General features: G+C 44.6%; 1 pseudogene; it reads left to right on the forward strand.

Annotated features, from left to right (window-relative positions):
• The first annotated feature begins 14843 nt into the window (after nt 1-14843).
• On the forward strand, nt 14844-17129 carry LOC125547356 (annotated as a pseudogene).
• Nucleotides 17130-17438: the final 309 nt, after the last annotated feature.

Below are 17438 nucleotides of genomic sequence, written 5' to 3' on the forward strand. Positions count from 1 at the left end.
AATGAGACAACCCACCATGTACTCCTACATGGCCTCTCACCGCTACCTTTACCAAATGGTGTTCAGACACTTAGCTCACACACAGTAGGACATGTTCATCACTGTTCCAATTCATCCCCGATGAATCAGACCTGACTCAACTCTAAGCAGTAGCAGGCATGACAAACAAGCATGAATGAGTAGGCACATCAGGGCTCAAACAACTCCTACTCATAATAGTGGGTTTCATCTATTTACTGTGGCAATGACAGGTCATGCAGAGGATAAGGGGGTTCAACTACCGTAGCAAGTAACAGATGAATCGTTGTTGTCCTAATGCAGTAAAAGAGAGCAGGAGCGATAGAGTGAGATTGTATCGGAATGAACAAGGGGTTTTGCTTGCCTGACACTTCTGAAGATAACATTGAGTCTTCATCAGTGTCAACGATCACAACATCGGAACAACGTCTACCGAGGGGGAACAACACCAGCAACAGAGAGGAAACACCATCAATGCAATGCAACAATATGATGCATAATGTGACATGGCAAGATGAGTGTGTTTTGGCTAATGCAGCTATAAACAGGGTGTTTTGAGTTCATTTGAATTAAAGATTCAAATGCAAACTCAAAATATGAACTCATATAAGTGAATTATCTAGATTTATCTAAACAGCAATGTTAAGTTGCTCTAACATGCATGAAACCAGTACAGATGGATAGATTGGATTTTTCTGATCATTTTTCATATATAAATCTTTTCAATCCGAGCTATAGATTATTTTCTGTGATTTTTAGAAGTTTTAGCTATTTTCTGGAATTTCCTGTCTAAGAATAAATCCAGAAAAGGGCACTAATGCGTCAGCACTACATCATTGTGACGTCGGCTGGTCAACAACGCCTAACCAGAGTCAAACCTGACAGTGGGACCCATATGTCATCCACTCAGCTAATTAATATTGTTAATTACCCTTAAATTAAACCTAACTAAAATGTCAGTGGGGCCGGGGCCCACATGTCAATGACCCAGGATTAGACTAGCAGGGTCATTAGCCTAATTAACTTGTGGTTAGGCCAGAGTTTAGCCGGCGGCGACAGCACGCACGGCGGTGGCTCACCAGAATTCCTCCTCCGGGGGCCTGAAGCGTGGCGGAGGGCATCTACGTGTTGCTCGTGCTCGTCCGCATCGAGCAGTGCAAGCAGCAGTGGCTAGGGCGGCCCGTAGCAACGGCAATGACGACAAGTGCAGTGGCCGGAGCTCGGGCGTGAGCGCGGGCAGTGCTGCAGTGCGCGATCTAGCGAGCTGAGGCGCTAGCAGGGGCCTACGCGGTGCGGTGAGTGGGTTGGATGCATCGGGCGGACCATTTGGTCGCCGGAGTTGCGTCGGCTGCGAGCGCAGGCAGCGGCGGGTTCGGGCATAGGCGGTCCGGTGGCGACGGAGGCCTACGAGGAACAAGAGAGGGATGGGCAGGGTCAGAGGCTCACAGCGAGTCGGACGAGGAGGTTAGCGAGCTCGGAGACGGTCCGTAGCAGTCGGGGCGGCAAGGGGGATCTCTGGCGACCGGCGAGGAAGAAGATGATGTTGGCGGCATCACAGGGCGACCCAGCTCCTGTGACTCGGTGAAGAAGATGAGGACGACGTGGCAGAGCTCTCGGACGCGTCAAGGGAGCAAGGGGGTGGCTGTGGCCGCGCGAGCACTGGTCGGCAGCGACGGCTTCGCTCGGGTGAGCTAAAGGAAGAGAGCCAGGGGAGAGAGAGCGGCGAGTGAGGGAGACGGGACAGGGGCTTCGGGGCATCTCCGTGGCGTCGCTAGAAGGGGTCGGGGAAGCAGGAGGTGGACAGAGGGTGGAGGTGGCGCGCGCGTGGCGAGTGAAGGAAATATGCCCTAGATGCAATAATAATGTTATTATTTTATTTCCTTATATCATGATAAATGTTTATTATTCATGCTAGAATTGTATTATCCGGAAACATAATACTTGTGTGAATACATAGACAAACTAAACGTCGCTAGTTTGCCTCTACTTGACTAGCTCGTTAATCAAAGATGGTTATGTTTCCTAACCATAGACATGTGTTGTCATTTCATTAAAGGGATCACATTATTAGGAGAATGATGTGATTGACATGACCCATTCCATTAGCTTAGCACCCGATCGTTTAGTATGTTGCTATTGCTTTCTTCATGACTTATACATGTTCCTATGACTATGAGATTATGCAACTCCCGTTTGCCGGAGGAACACTTTGTGTGCTACCAAAAGTCACAACGTAACTGGGTGATTATAAAGGAGCTCTACAGGTGTCTCCAAAGGTAATTGTTGGGTTGGCGTATTTCGAGATTAGGATTTGTCACTCCGATTGTCGGAGAGGTATCTCTGGGCCCTCTCGGTAATGCACATCACATAAGCCTTGCAAGCATTGCAACTAATAAGTTAGTTGCGAGATGATGTATTACGAATCTCGGGCAAGTAACATACCGATGACAAAGGGAACAACGTATGTTGTTATGCGGTCTGACCGATAAAGATCTTCGTAGAATATGTGGGAGCCAATATGAGCATCCAGGTTCCGCTATTGGTTATTAACCGGAGACGTGTCTCGATCATGTCTACATTGTTCTTGAACCCGTAGGGTCCGCACGCTTAAGGTTTTGATGACAGTTATATTATGAGATTATGAGTTTTGATGTACCGAAGTTAGTTCAGATTGCCGGATGTGATCATAGACATGACGAGTAGTCTCGAAATGGTCGAGACATAAAGATTGATATATTGGACGGCTATATTCGGACACCGGAAGTGTTCCGGGTGATTTCGGAGAAAACCGGAGTGTCGGAGGGTTACCGGAACCCCCCGGGAGAAGTAATGGGCCTTATGGGCCCTAGTGGAGAGAGAGAGGGGCGGCGAGGGTGGGCTGCGCGCCCCCTCCCCCTCTGGTCCGAATTGGACTAGGAGAGGGGGGGGCGGCGCCCCCCTTTCCTTCTCTCTCTCCCATTCCTTTCCCCCTCCTAGTAGGAGTAGGAAAGAGGGGAGTCCTACTCCTACTAGGAGTCCTACTCCTACTAGGAGGAGGACACCTCCTCCTTGGCGCGCCCTAGGGCGGGCCGGCCTCCCCCCTTGCTCCTTTATATACGGGGGTAGGGGGCACCCCTAGACACACAAGTTGATCCTCGTGATCGTTTTCTTAGCCGTGTGCGGTGCCCCTTTCCACCATACTCCTCGATAATATTGTAGCGGTGCTTAGGCGAAGCCCTGCGACGGTAGAACATCAAGATCGTCACCACGCCGTCGTGCTGACGGAACTCTTCCCCGACACTTTGCTTGATCGGAGTCCGGGGATCGTCATCGAGCTGGACGTGTGCTAAAACTCGGAGGTGCCGTAGTTTCGATGCTTGATCGGTCGGGCCGTGAAGACGTACGACTACATCAACCACGTTGTCATAACGCTTCCGCTGTCAGTCTACGAGGGTACGTAGATCACACTCTCCCCTCTCGTTGCTATGAATCACCATGATCTTGCGTGTGCGTAGGAACATTTTGAAATTACTACATTCCCCAACAGTGGCATCGAGCCAGGTTTTTATGTGTTGATGTTATATGCACGAGTAGAACACAGGTGAGTTGTGGGCGATATAAGTCATACTGCTTACGAACATGTCATACTTTGGTTCGGCGGTATTGTTGGATGAAGCGGCCCGGACCGACATTACGCGTACACTTACGCGAGACTGGTTCTACCGACGTGCTTTGCACACAGGTGGCTGGCCGGTGTCAGTTTCTCCAACTTTAGTTGAACCGAGTGTGGGTACGCCCGGTCCTTGCGAAGGTTAAAACAGCACCAACTTCACAAACTATCCTTGTGGTTTTGATGCGTAGGAAAGATTGGTTCTTGCTTAAGCCCGTAGCAGCCACGTAAAACTTGTAACAACAAAGTAGAGGACGTCTAACTTGTGTTTGCAGGGCATGTTGTGATGTGATATGGTCAAGACATGATGCTAAATTTTATTGTATGAGATGATCATGTTTTGTAACCGAGTTATCGACAACTGGCAGGAGCCATATGGTTGTTGCTTTATTGTATGCAATGCAATTGCGCTGTAATGCTTTACTTTATCACTAAGCAGTAGTGATAGTCGTGGAAGCATTAGATTGGTGAGACGACAACGATGCTACGATGGTGATCAAGGTGTCGCGCCGGTGACGATAGTGATCATGACGGTGCTTCGAAGATGGAGATCACAAGCACAAGATGATGATGGCCATATCATGTCACTTATATTGATTGCATCTGATGTTTATCTTTTATTCATCTTATCTTGCTTTGATTGACGGTAGCATTTTAAGATGATCTCTCACTAATTATCAAGAAGTGTTCTCCCTGAGTATGCACCGTTGCGGAAGTTCTTCGTGCTGAAACACCACGTGATGATTGGGTGTGATAGGCTCTACGTTCAAATACAACGGGTGCAAAACAGTTGCACACGCGGAATACTTAGGTTATACTTGACGAGCCAAGCATATACAAATATGGCCTCGGAACACGGAGACCGAAAGGTCGAGCGTGAATCATATAGTAGATATGATCAACATAGTGATGTTCACCAATGAAACTACTCCATCACACGTGATGATCGGACATGGTTTAGTTGATTTGGATCACGTGATCACTTAGAGGATTAGAGGGATGTCTATCTAAGTGGGAGTTCTTTAGTAATATGATTAATTAAACTTAAATTTAGCATGAACTTAGTACCTGACAGTATCTTGCTTGTTTATGTTTGACTGTAGATAGATGGCACGTGCTGTTGTTCCGTTGAATTTTAATGCGTTCCTTAAGAAAGCAAAGTTGAAAGATGATGGTAGCAATTACACGGACTGGGTCCGTAACTTGAGGATTATCCTCATTGCTGCACAAAAGAATTACGTCCTGGAAGCACCGCTGGGTGCCAGGCCTGCTGCTGGAGCAACACCAGATGTTATGAACGTCTGGCAAAGCAAAGCTGATGACTACTCGATAGTTCAGTGTGCCATGCTTTACGGCTTAGAATCGGGACTTCAACGACGTTTTGAACGTCATGGAGCATATGAGATGTTCCAGGAGTTGAAGTTAATATTTCAAGCAAATGCCCGGATTGAGAGATATGAAGTCTCCAATAAGTTCTATAGCTGCAAGATGGAGGAGAATAGTTCTGTCAATGAGCATATACTCAAAATGTCTGGGTATAATAATCACATGATTCAATTGGGAGTTAATCTTCCGGATGATTGCGTCATCGACAGAATTATCCAATCACTGCCACCTAGCTACAATAGCTTCGTGATGAACTATGATATGCAAGGGATGAATATGACTATTCCCGAGCTCTTCGCAATGCTTAAAGCTGCGAAGGTAGAAATCAAAAAGGAGCATCAAGTGTTGATGGTCAACAAGACCACTAGTTTCAAGAAAAAGGGCAAAGGGAAGAAGAAGGGGAACTTCAAAAAGAACAGCAAAGAAGTTGCTGCTCAAGAGAAGAAACCCAAATCTGGACCTAAGCCTGAAACTGAGTGCTTCTACTGCAAGCAGACCGGTCACTGGAAGCGGAACTACCCCAAGTATTTGGCGGATAAGAAGGATGGCAAGGTGAACAAAGGTATATGCGATATACATGTTATTGATGTGTACCTTACTAATGCTCGCAGTAGCACCTGGGTATTTGATACTGGTTCTGTTGCTAACATTTGCAACACGAAACAGGGACTACGGATTAAGCGAAGATTGGCTAAGGACGAGGTGACGATGCGTGTGGGAAATGGTTCCAAAGTCGATGTGATCACGGTCAGCACGCTACCTCTACATCTTCCTTCGGGATTAGTATTAGACCTAAATAATTGTTATTTGGTGCCAGCGTTGAGCATGAACATCATATCTGGATCTTGTTTGATGCGAGACGGTTATTCATTTAAATCAGAGAATAATGGTTGTTCTATTTATATGAGTAAAATCTTTTATGGTCATGCACCCATGAATAATGTTCTTATTAAATCTCGATAGTAGTGACACACATATTCATAATGTTGAAGCCAAAAGATGCAGAGTTGATAATGATAGTGCAACTTATTTGTGGCACTGCCGTTTAGGTTATATCGGTATAAAGCGCATGAAGAAACTGCATACTGATGGACTTTTGGAACCACTTGATTATGAATCACTTGGTACTTGCGAACCGTGCCTTATGGGTAAGATGACAAAAACACCGTTCTCCGGTACTATGGAGAGAGCAACAGATTTGTTGGAAGTCATACATACAGATGTATGTGGTCCGATGAATGTTGAGGCTTGTGGTGGATATCATTATTTTCTCACCTTCATAGATGACTTAAGCAGATATGGGTATATCTACTTAATGAAACATAAGTCTGAAACATTTGAAAAGTTCAAAGAATTTCAGAGTGAAGTTGAAAATCATCGTAACAAGAAAATAAAATTCCTACGATCTGATCGTGGAGGAGAATATTTGAGTTACGAGTTTGGTGTACATTTGAAACAATGCGGAATAGTTTCGCAACTCACGCCACCCGGAACACCATAGCGTAATGGTGTGTCCGAACATCGTAATCGTACTTTACTTGATATGGTGCGATCTATGATGTCTCTTACTGATTTACCGCTATCGTTTTGGGGTTATGCTCTAGAGACGGCCGCATTCACGTTAAATAGGGCACCATCAAAATCCGTTGAGACGACGCCTTATGAACTGTGGTTTGGCAAGAAACCAAAGTTGTCGTTTCTAAAAGTTTGGGGCTGCGATGCTTATGTGAAAAAGCTTCAATCTGATAAGCTCGAACCCAAATCGGAGAAATGTGTCTTCATAGGATATCCAAAGGAAACTATTGGATACACCTTCTATCATAGATCCGAAGGCAAGACTTTTGTTGCTAAATTCGGAAACTTTCTAGAGAAGGAGTTTCTCTCGAAAGAAGTGAGTGGGAGGAAAGTAGAACTTGATGAGGTAACTGTACCTGCTCCCTTATTGGAAAGTAGTACATCACAGAAACCGGTTTCTCTGACACCTACACCAATTAGTGAGGAAGCTAATGATGATGATCATGAAACTTCAGAACAAGATACTACTGAACCTCGTAGATCAACCAGAGTAAGATCCGCACCAGAGTGGTACGGTAATCCTGTTCTGGAAGTCATGCTACTAGATCATGATGAACCTACGAACTATGGAGAAGCGATGGTGAGCCCAGATTCCGCAAAATGGCTTGAAGCCATGAAATCTGAGATGGGATCCATGTATGAGAACAAACTGTGGACTTTAGTTGACTTGCCCAAAGATCGGCAAGCAATTGAGAATAAATGGATCTTCAAGAAGAAGACTGACGCTGACGGTAATGTAACTGTCTACAAAGCTCGACTTGTCACAAAAGGTTTTCAAAAAGTTCAAGGGATTGACTACGATGAGACCTTCTCACCCGTAGCGATGCTTAAGTCTGTCCGAATCATGTTAGCAATTGCCGCATTTTATGATTATGAAATTTGGCAGATCGATGTCAAAACTGCATTCCTGAATGGATTTCTGGAAGAAGAGTTGTATATGATGCAGCCGGAAGGTTTTGTCGATCCAAAGGGAGCTAACAAAGTGTGCAAGCTCCATCGATCCATTTATGGACTGGTGCAAGCCTCTCGGAGTTGGAATAAACGCTTTGATAGTGTGATCAAAGCATTTGGTTTTATACAGACTTTTGGAGAAGCCTATATTTACAAGAAAGTGAGTGGGAGCTCTGTAGCATTTCTGATATTATATGTAGATGACATATTACTAATCGGAAATGATATAGAATTTCTGGATAGGATAAAGGGATACATGAATAAGAGTTTTTCAATGAAACACCTCGGTGAAGCTGCTTACATATTGGGCATTAAGATCTATAGAGATAGATCAAGACGCTTAATTGTACTTTCACAAAGCACATACCTTGACGAAGTTTTGAAGAAGTTCAAAATGGATCAAGCAAAGAAAGGATTCTTGCTTGTGTTACAAGGTGTGAAATTGAGTAAGACTCAATGCCCGACCAATGCAGAAGATAGAGAGAAAATGAAAGATGTTCCATATGCTTCAACCATAGGCTCTATCATGTATGCAATGCTGTGTACCAGACCTGATGTGTGTCTTGCTATAAGTCTAGCAGGGAGGTACCAAAGTAATCCAGGAGTGGATCACTGGACAGCGGTCAAGAACATCCTGAAATACCTGAAAAGGACTAAGGATATGTTTCTCATATATGGAGGTGACAAAGAGCTCATCGTAAATGGTTACGTTGATGCAAGCTTTGACACTGATCCGGACAATTCTAAATCGCAAACCGGATACGTGTTTACATTAAACGGTGGAGCTGTCAGTTGGTACAGTTCTAAACAAAGCCTTGTGGCGGGATCTACATGTGAAGCCGAGTACATAGCTGCTTCGGAAGCAACAAACGAAGGAGTCTGGATGAAGGAGTTCATATCCGATCTAGGTGTCATACCTAGTGCATCGGGTCCAATGAAAATCTTTTGTGACAATACTAGTGCAATTGCCTTGGCAATGGAATCCAGATTTCACAAGAGAACAAAGCACATCAAGAGACGCTTCAATTCCATCCGGGATCTAGTCTAGGTGGGAGACATAGAGATTTGCAAGATACATACGGATCTGAATATTGTAGACCCGTTGACTAAGCCTCTTCCATGAGCAAAACATGATCATCACCAAAGCTCCATGGGTGTTAGAATCATTATTGTGTAATCTAGATTATTGACTCTAGTGCAAGTGGGAGACTGAAGGAAATATGCCCTAGAGGCAATAATAATGTTATTATTTTATTTCCTTATATCATGAAAATGTTTATTATTCATGCTAGAATTGTATTATCCTTAAACATAATACTTGTGTGAATACATAGACAAACTAAACGTCACTAGTATGCCTCTACTTGACTTGCTCGTTAATCAAAGATGGTTATGTTTCCTAACCATAGACATGTGTTGTCATTTGATTAAAGGGATCACATTATTAGGAGAATGATGTGATTGACATGACCCATTCCATTAGCTTAGCACCTGATCGTTTAGTATGTTGCTATTGCTTTCTTCATGACTTATGCATGTTCCTATGACTATGAGCTTATGCAACTCCCGTTTGCCGGAGGAACACTTTGTGTGCTACCAAACGTCACAACGTAACTGGGTGATTATAAAGGAGCTCTACAGGTGTCTCCAAAGGTAAATGTTGGGTTGGCGTATTTTGCGATTAGGATTTGTCACTCCGATTACCGGAGAGGTATCTCTGGGCCCTCTCAGTAATGAACATCACATAAGCCTTGCAAGCATTGCAACTAACGAGTTCGTTGCGAGATGATGTATTACGAAACGAGTAAAGAGACTTGCCGGTAACGAGATTGAACTAGGTATTGAGATACCGACGATCAAATCTCGGGCAAGTAACATACCGATGACAAAGGGAACAACGTATGTTGTTATGCAGTCTGACCGATAAAGATCTTCGTAGAATATGTGGGAGCCAATATGAGCATCCAGGTTCCGCTATTGGTTATTGACCGGAGACGTGTCTCGATCATGTCTACATTGTTCTCGAACCCGTAGGGTCCGCACGCTTAAGGTTTCGATGACAGTTATATTATGAGTTTATGAGTTTTGATGTACCGAAGTTAGTTCGGAGTCCCAGATGTGATCACGGACATGATGAGGAGTCTCGAAATGGTCAAGACATAAAGATTGATATATTGGACGGCTATATTCGGACACCGGAAGTGTTCCGGGTGATTTTGGAGAAAACCGGAGTGCCGGAGGGTTACCGGACCCCCCCCGGGAGAAGTAATGGGCCTTATGGGCCCTAGTGGAGAGAGAAAGGGGCGGCCAGGGTGGACCGCGCGCCCCCTCCCCCTCTGGTCCGAATTGGACTAGGAGAGGGGGGCAACGCCCCCCTTTCCTTCTCCCTCTCCCCCTTCCTTTCCCCCTCCTAGTAGGAGTAGGAAAGAGGGGAGTCCTACTCCTACTAGGAGGAGGACTCCTCCTCCTTGGCGCGCCCTAGGGCCGGCCGGCCTCCCCCCTTGCTCCTTTATATACGGCGGGAGGGGGCACCCCTAGACACACAAGTTGATCCTCGTGATCGTTTTCTTAGCCGTGTGCGGTGCCCCTTTCCACCATACTCCTCGATAATATTGTAGCGGTGCTTAGGCGAAGCCCTGCGACGGTAGAACATCAAGATCGTCACCATGCCGTCGTGCTGACGGAACTCTTCCCCGACACTTGGAGGTGCCGTAGTTTCGGTGCTTGATCGGTCGGGCCATGAAGACGTATGACTAAATCAACCGCGTTGTCATAACGCTTCCGCTGTCGGTCTACGAGGGTACGTAGATCACTCTCTCCCCTCTCGTTGCTATGCATCACCATGATCTTGCGTGTGCGTAGGAAAATTTTGAAATTACTACGTTCCCCAATAGCGAGCACACGCCCGGCGTCCTCCTGGCAGCAGCTGGAAGAAGACAAGGGAAGGAGGTGGGCTGGGCCACAGCTGGGCCGCCAGGTTTGCTTTCTCTCTCTCTTCTTTCTGTTTTTTATATATATTTTTGTTTTCTATTTTTTTCTGCAATTGTTTTGACTTAATTAAAATGCTAAGAAATTTATAAAAATCATGAAACTAATCATGGCTACTGTTTATAATATATCCAACAATAAACATTTTAGTTTATGATTATTTGAGCATTTAAAATATTTTATAGCTTTTTAATGCCCAAATGCAAATAGAGTATGATTTAATTCAGAGCCCAAATATGTCATGGAAAAATGTGCATCACCTCTGGTTACTGTTTACAGCATTTTCCATAAATGATGAACATTTTTGAAAGCCATTTGGATTTACTGAAAATATTTTAGTTGAACCTAGTGACTTCCTTTGATGCTAGGGGTTTAGGCAATCCCCATTTCAAGTTTCTTTGGAATTTAAACATGATGGCATGATGAACAAGCAAAGTCAAGCAAGGGATGAACTGGGGTTGTGACATTTTACGATACGGAGCCGCCGCCAAGCCCTAAACCTCTCGGGAGGGCTGATCTGGAGTCCGTTCGGTACTCCGGAGAGGGGGACTCGTTGCCGTCGTCATCATCAACCATCCCCAATCACCAATTTCATGATGCTCACCACCGTGCGTGAGTAATTCCATCGTAGGCTTGCTGGACGGTGATGGGTTGGATGAGATTTATCATGTAATCGAGTTAGTTTTGTTAGGGTTTGATCCCTAGTATCCACTATGTTCTGAGATTGATGTTGCTATGACTTTGCTATGCTTAATGCTTGTCACTAGGGCCCGAGTGCCATGATTTCAGATCTGAACCTATTATGTTTTCATGAATATATGTGAGTTCTTGATCCGATCTTGCAAGTCTATAGTAACCTACTATGTGTTATGATCCGGCAACCCCGAAGTGACAATAATCGGGACCACTCCCGGTGATGACCATAGTTTGAGGAGTTCATGTATTCACTATGTGCTAATGCTTTGTTCCGGTTCTCTATTAAAAGGAGGCCTTAATATCCCTTAGTTTCCAATAGGACCCCGCTTCCACGGGAGGGTAGGACAAAAGATGTCATGCAAGTTCTTTTCCATAAGCACACATGACTATATACGGAATACATGCCTACATTATATTGATGAACTGGAGCTAGTTCTGTGTCACCCTATGTTATGACTGTTACATGATGAACCGCATCTGGCATAATTATTCATCACTGATCCGGTGCCTACAAGTTTCCCATATACTGGTTTACGCTTATTTACTTTTCCGCTGCTACTGTTACAATCACTACAAAATACCAAAAACATTACTTTTGCTGTCTTTACTTTTGTTGCCGCTACCACCACTATCATATTACTTTGCTACTAAACACTTTGCTGCAGATACTAAATTTCCAGGTGTGGTTGAATTGGCAACCCAGCTGCTAATACTTGAGAATATTCTTTGGCTCCCCTTGTGTCGAATCAATAAATTTGGGTTGAATACTCTACCCTCGAAAGCTATTGCGATCCTCTATACTTGTGGGTTATTAGTACCACAACCACTTGACTCAACTAGGAGTTAATCTTCCTGGTGATAGTGTCATTCACAGAGTTCTCAAATCACTGCCACCAAGCTACAAGAGCTTCGTGATGAACTATAATATGCAAGGGATGGATAAGATGATTCCCGAGCTCTTCGCAATTGTCGGTGTCGAAACCGGCGGATCTCGGGTAGGGGGTCCCGAACTGTGCGTCTAGGCCGGATGGTAACAGGAGGCAAGGGACACGAAGTTTTACCCAGGTTCGGGCCCTCTCGCTGGAGGTAAAACCCTACGTCCTGCTTGATAATATTGATGATATGGGTAGTACAAGAGTAGATCTACCACGAGATCGGAGAGGCTAAACCCTAGAAGCTAGCCTATGGTATGATTGTTGTTCTGTATCTTGTCCTACGGACTAAAACCCTCCGGTTTATATAGACACCGGATAGGGTTAGGGTTACACAAAGTCGGTTACAATGGTAGGAGATCTACATATTCGTATCGCCAAGCTTGCCTTCCACACCAAGGAAAGTTCCCTCCGGACACGGGACGAAGTCTTCAATCTTGTATCTTCATAGTCCAGGAGTCCGGCTGAAGGTATAGTCCGGCCATTCGGACACCCCCTAATCCAGGACTCCCTCAGTAGCCCTTGAACCAGGCTTCAATGACGACGAGTCCGGCGCGCAGATTGTCTTCGGCATTGCAAGGCGGGTTCCCCCTCTAAGTACTTCATAGAAGATTTTGAACACAAAGACAATGTCCGGCTCTGCAAAATAAGTTTCCACATATTGCAATAGAGAGAATAATATTTACACAAATCTAATCTGCTGATGTATTCCGTAGTGTCACACACCACAGCCAAGCCTTTATCCGAGTCATTTTATTATCCCACCTCAGCGCGTCATGCGAGGCGGTTTCCTTGGCACGTCTTGTTAAAGCAGAGATCGTGTCCCCTTATTCCGGGATTCCCGTCAATACGGGCGTGGGTAACCCAACCGCTTCTAGGACTCCTAGACTATAGGCAAGTCCAAACGGCCACAGAGAGGATGCTTGATATTCACCCTCTTTATAAAGGGGCAAGGCTTTTATTTTCTCCCTCCCGTGCTCAATCGAATCCTTCCCGCACCTCGAGCTCAAACACCCAAAGTTCAGGTCAGGTGCTCTGGACCTTCAATCATGTCCAGTTCTAGCCTTCAAGGCCGATGGATGCCTTCCTCTGTCACGGAAGAAGACATCAAAAAATTGAGGGAGGCCAGATATCTAACTGCCGAGATTCCGCATCGGCTGCTTGCCCGAGGGCAGGCCGTCCCCTCCCCCGAACCCAACGAGATCGTCGTGTTCGTCTCTCACTTCTTACGAGGTCTAGGCCTTTCTTTGGAACCTTTCGTCAGGGGTTTAATGTTTTATTACGGGCTAGATTTCCATGATCTAGCTCTGGACTCCTTTCTTCATATCACGACATTTATTGTCGTGTGTGAGGCCTTCCTCCGGGTTACCCCTCACTTTGGCCTGTGGCTCAAGACTTTTGAAGTAAAGTCGAAGATGAGCGAGGGGCAACATGCGGTGTGTGGAGGTGCCTCAATACGCAAGATGACGGGAGCTCCATGGCCCAAAGGTTCCATTCCAGAGGTGTCTGAATTGTGGCAACAGGAGTGGTTCTACATCATGGCTCCTAGAAGTGCCAAGTGGGCAGCCGCCCCTGTTTTCCGCTCGGGCCCTCCACCACAACTGATGTCATGGATTAGCAGAGGATTGAGCTGGGGTCCAGCCAAGGACGTGCCTATACTGCAAGGCCGCATTTGAGATCTCTTCAATGGAGATTTTAGTTTGGTTGCGGTAATACAAGTTATGCTGGTTCGTCAAGTCCAGCCTTGCAAACGCCGGCCCCTTTGCTTGTGGGAGTTCAATCCCGAGGGACCGTGTGTCATTCAAAATTTCCTCGGCCTGACGCACGAGGAGATGTACAAGTCATTCTTCGGACCTCAGGTAGAGTGTCCGGAAATCACCGAGGACGTGGGCCTGAGCAGTAACCGCGCCGCCGAACAGGTAAGGAATCTTCCGGCCGAACATACTATCTCTCATTTGTTACGGAGGTATTTCTGAGAGTTCGCTTTTTGACCAGGACTGGCTAACAAAGGCAAAGTTGATTCGGTGTTCGGCCCCCCTCCCTGAGGGTTTGGAGAATCCGGTATTGGAAAAGATGCTCCAGGTCGCACCTTGCCCGGAGCCCTTGAAGGAAGATACCGGTGAGGATAATACGGGCGGACGCGGGCCCCCAACGCTGCCCATTCTAACTAAGGGAGCGAGCGCCTCCATGAAGGAAGACGACCGGAAGAGGAAAAGGACTACGCCCGGGGATCCGGAAGCCGAAGCTTCCAAACGAGAGAAGAAGTTTCCCACAGAGGGTCCTACCTTGGGGGTGCGTTTGCCGCACCAAGTCCGCTGGGGGATCAATCCTCCAGTGAGTCGTAAGAGACCCGAAACACTCTAATAGTACAGGTATGCCATCTTTTTTCTTCTGACGTATAACTACATCAACCGTGTTGTCATAACGCTTCCGCTTATGGTCTACGAGGGTACATAGACGATACTCTCCCCTCTTGTTGCTATGCACCACCATGATCTTGCGTGTGCGTAGGAATTTTTTTGAAATTACTGCGTTCCCCAACACTATCATCTGATCTATTTAATGGCTTGGCCGGTCATTTTTTAATCGGGGTGGTGTGTTTCTGTTGATTGATCATGATCACTGATTATTGTGTCACATGTTTATAGATGTTTGATGGCCACCATGGATCTGGAGCAGCCAGATACGCAAAGAACAATAAGCTGAACAATGTCCTGCATGCTACAAGGGATGAGTGGCTTGCAGTGCTTCCACGTTCACTCGTTGCAGCATTTGTCAAGACAGATAAGGATTTGCAAGCCGCAGGTAAATCGGCCATATCCTTGTTTACCTTGTTGACTTCAAGTTTCCAGTTCCTTAAGGAAATAGGAATACACTATAGTTTTTCATATGACTGTTCGTTAGTGCACATGTTGTTACTGTTTATTTAGGCCATCTTGTGAACTTGGAAATGTTCCTGATCCTTATGGGAATTGAACTATTCCTGTCATCCTGTGGAATTCATGTATTCCAAGCAGGGACTTAGCACTTTGTTTGTTGTCAAGGACGAAGTAAAGCTGTATGAACCATTCATAGTCATTCTAGTTGGTTCATTAGATATTACACCATCAGATATGTTCTTCAGCTAATTGTAGTGCTACGCCGCCTGGTTGAGACAATCGTGCTTTTGTTTAATCTCTCTTTCTTAACACCTCAAGTGATGCCTCTCTTTTATCTTTGGAAATAGTCTTTTTGTTGTTTCAGTTGAAAGTTCTGGTACAACTGTGACATTTGTGATAATAGACGAGTGGGTTGTAACAGTACCATCGGTTGGTGATTCACGTTGCATACTAGAGTCAGCTGATGGTTCCCTATACCATTTGTCAGTTGATCATCGCTTTGACTCCAACAGAGATGAGTAAGTCCTACCTTTGACGTAATTGGTTGAGAATTGTGCAGTTTATGACCTGTTCATTTTACAGGGTGGAACGTGTAACTGCATGGGGAAGCAAGGTTGGACAACTGAATGTTGTTGGTGGTCCAGAGATTCGTCTCTTTTACCTTTATAATCCGTTGTGCTCTTGAGTTGGGATGTGCGGTGTCGATGCATGGTGTTACATGTAATCAATCTGATAGTTCTCATTTTCTGCAGTAATCTGCTAACCATCTGTTTCTTAATTCTCAAATATGTTTTGTCGTACGTGCACCTAACATCACTTTTAAATTATGTGCCAACCAAACAATATCTTAGCTTATGATATGATGGACTAAATTTCTTGTGCTGCTGGTTTTTTCAGTGATAAGGTAATTCCTATTTTTGGCTACGCCCTGCAGATTTTGTTTAACAACTCCTGTTGTTGTTCCCTCTCTGTATTTTGCGTGGGGATTGATGAATATTGAATACTTTGATCTGCGTGTAAAACTCTACCATGTTCGTATAACAATTTTGTTTAATTTAGAGAATGTTCATCTTACATCCATTATATCATCAATGTCTAACTCATTTCTTATGTTTTTTTATCTACTCTTTTATTCGATAACCTGGTCACTATTTATTTTTCTTACTATAATCATTTCTGTTATTGAAATTTATCATGTACCTTTTCAGGTTGGTCCTTTAAGATGCTGGACAGGTGGTTTGAGCCTATCTAGATAAATCGGGTATATGGATGTTGGTGAATGCATCATCCCTGTTCCTCATGTGAAGCAAGTGAAGGTTTTCTCGTATAAAAACCCTTCTGCACCACATATCTCTTTTTATTTTCACAAATGTTTTTGTTTGGGTGCCTATTTATCATAGATTTCCTTTTAGATGACGTCTTCTATAATATTCCACAACATCTATAGTTTATGGTGTGATTTGCTTCTACATCTCACCACTGAAGAGCATAGTTTGCTTTGACACTATTTTGATTTTCTATTGCATTTTTGTTGCAGCTATCCAATGTTGGAAGCAGAATTATCATTCCAAGCGATGGTGTATGGGATGATTTGACTTTTGAAATGGCTCTTGAATGTTCTCGTGGATACCCTTCTGATATAGCTGCCAATCGAATTGGCAATGTAACTAATTTTCAATCATTTCCATTGGTTAATAGACTCAAACTTCTGGCCCCTCATTTCGTGTTATATTTTCTTATTTGAAGTAAGCAATCCTACCTCGAGGACTAAGAGATGATACTACCTGCATCGTGGTGGACATACTACCTCCAGAAACACTAGCTCCTAGTCCTCCAACAAAGTGGCAGGGGAAAACCATACTCAATAATATGTTCCGCGTTGATTTGAAAAATAAAATGTTCTGCCGAAAAAATTCAGATGCATCTTTTAAACTAGATAGAGAATATGCTGAGCCGGATGTGGCGGAAGAAATATTCGAGGACAGGTCTGCCATGCTTTCAAGAAGATATATTTTTTTAACCAACATTTTACGCCTTTTTCACTTGGGGTGCTAGATAGGAGCTCGACAACAGTTCTATGAGATAAGGACATAAATATTCCATTCACAGCATTAGGGTTGTTCATTGTGTTGCCAGACATGTACATTAGTATATACACCAACTTTAAATTAACCGAATGCTCAGGTAAATCCTATTTTAATTAGTTGTCATTTTTGTCAGGTGATTCTGATGGCCTGAGTTTTCTCGATTTGATAGCGTTAAAAGCATCAATATAGCACTGCAGATCTGTAACATACTAGATGCCACTGAAAGAAACATCCGTTCTACATAGGCTTATTAGTCTTGGATTTGTAGCTTATCCAG

Source organism: Triticum urartu, chromosome 3 (assembly GCF_003073215.2).
Source record: "Triticum urartu cultivar G1812 chromosome 3, Tu2.1, whole genome shotgun sequence".
Lineage (NCBI taxonomy): Eukaryota > Viridiplantae > Streptophyta > Magnoliopsida > Poales > Poaceae > Triticum > Triticum urartu.